The 2214-nt window shown below is 42.9% G+C and overlaps 1 protein-coding gene across 1 annotated transcript in view; it reads left to right on the top strand.

The window, feature by feature from the left end:
* LOC108578044 (phosphofurin acidic cluster sorting protein 2-like) overlaps positions 1-2214 on the top strand; it is a gene marked incomplete at its 3' end in the record, with an annotated part of 84425 nt that overhangs the window by 35364 nt on the left and 46847 nt on the right. The window lies entirely within an intron of this gene.

Below are 2214 nucleotides of genomic sequence, written 5' to 3'. Positions count from 1 at the left end.
AAGTTACCAAAGATGATTCCTCGCTCGTAAAATGTGACTAGCAAGAGAGAAAAAAGAGTTTGTTTTTAACCGTTTGAGTGCCACGGGTCTTTGTTGTTTCCCAATCCAAAAGTGCCAAGCGGTGCGATCGCGCTTTTTTCATTTGATGTCGAAAAATGACAAAAATTTTGTTTTGGACACTTTCCTGAATACGACTATTTGGAAATAACACGAAACAAAGGTAAAATTGATTATGTGCAGGATTTATGTGCAATTTTTTATAAAAAAAATAGAATAAAATTTACACTTCGTGGCCCGATGCGGTGACACTTTTCGATGTCGAATATGAGGATCGCGACCACGCTCCTTGGCACTCAAACGGTTAAATATTACAAATTTTCCTCTTGGTCACTACGATCATTTTTCCCTGGACCCTGTAAGCGTTCTAAAACAGCAAACGACTGAAAAGAGGAAAAAATGCAGCATAACTACGGTTCCTCGTGCGTAACTCCAAATCGAACAACGATCGAATTAAAAACTAATTCGAACATCCTTCGATCATACGATTATCCTCCGCGGTTCCGTGTACGAGCTCGTTTTGTATCGTTGATCGAGTTCGTGGAAAAAGGAGCAGCGCACGTTCAAAGGTATATAAGTGTGGTTGTATAACACGTGATAATAAGTTCAATAGCAATATATTTTATAACAATAATTTCATAATAACTATAAACACACGTAAAAAGGGATAATGATAAGCTGATCAACGGTTTCTTATTATATCTCGCAAATATTATCACGCACTCTCTGATATCAATAACAACGCGGTTCTACTGTTTTACTCCCTGTTTCTCTCTATGATCCGCTCGTTTTCCAAATCTCCAGACGATTCGACAAACACACTACATTCACGCCATCACTCACTCTCGCCCTCTAACCTTTCCCTTCTTATTATTTGTCTTCGCGAGACAGGATCCGTGGGAACAGAGGAAACGGAAGCGGAGTGTGCTTGTTTGCTGAGAAACGTTCTAGGGTAATTGGACCGTCCTCGGTCCTCCTCTCCTCGAGCCTCCAAGGTTTGCCTGTGACAGGCTGAAGGGCTTGATTCTTCTTATGTGGGAATATATCGAAGACGCGCGCTCTGATTGTGACGAGGCTTGCGTGGGAGATGGTAAATGGGACAACTTTCGATATGGACTTTTTTTGTCGGCGATGATTCGTGTTGAGGAGGTGGAAAAAGTAGCGAAGTTGGGACCTGGAATATCTCGAAAATTAGCGGGGCTAGGAAGAAGCTTTTCTTCTCAGCTGTGTGTTCTTTAACCCTTTCGCGACTAGCGCCGGTTATATCCGGCATCCACTAAATGCTTCACACTGGCTAGCGCCGGTTATATCCGGCATCCACTAAGCGCGTCGCATTGGCTCCCGCCCCGACAACTCAAAGTGAAGATTTATTTTAAAATACAGAACAAGGCCTCAACAACATTCCCTTTATCCGATACACCCTTAAGTCCTCTGCTGTTCCAACGAAATCCTCTAAGATTTGAAAAAACGCGAGACACTCTTAATGTGCATGGTGTGCACTAATGGCACGACGACCCGTTCGTTAGTGGCGTACCGATGGCTGGTTCCGCCGCCGCGAAAGGGTTAAACCAATTCCACATATAAGTACGTGGAAAAGCTCGCATTTCTCGTTTACCAGGCCGTCTGGTTTTCTCTCTCAGTTTGTGTTAGACGAACCAGATAGTCGAACGGTGAGTCATAAGCGGCGGAAGAGTCGAACATTCTTTATCCCTGGCTCCATGTGCCAGCTACGGCAGTCGGCTTGTAGTCGCAAGCGTGTGCATACTAACAAGCGCGGGTACAGAAATTTTTCATGGTCCTTGTTCGCCGGTTTACACGCTTTACGTGCAACCATTTCTTCTCCCAATCGTCCTTTGTCTTTGTGTCCCAATTATTTCCCTTTTTACCTCGAAATGTACGCACTCTTTTTCTCCTCGATGTAAATTTTTGTCGCGTTCCTTTTACGCTATTTTTTTTTTGTTTTTTTTTTTTGTTTTTTTGTCACCTTTAATTCGAGATTGTGGAATTTCTGGAGAATCTTCTTGTTCTTCATACGATCCGGTATTTTAATAGAACTGGTGAAAATGTTTCTCGGATGAACTATGTATGGTAGAGATTTCGCTTTGGCTTTTGAGCTCTCAGGTTTGTGGAGGTTTTTTGACGTATAAGGGCTGCAAC

This window comes from Habropoda laboriosa, unplaced genomic scaffold, assembly GCF_001263275.1.
Source record: "Habropoda laboriosa isolate 0110345459 unplaced genomic scaffold, ASM126327v1 scaffold1063, whole genome shotgun sequence".
Taxonomy (NCBI): Eukaryota; Metazoa; Arthropoda; class Insecta; order Hymenoptera; family Apidae; genus Habropoda; species Habropoda laboriosa.
This window is presented reverse-complemented; position numbering and strand designations above follow the sequence as displayed.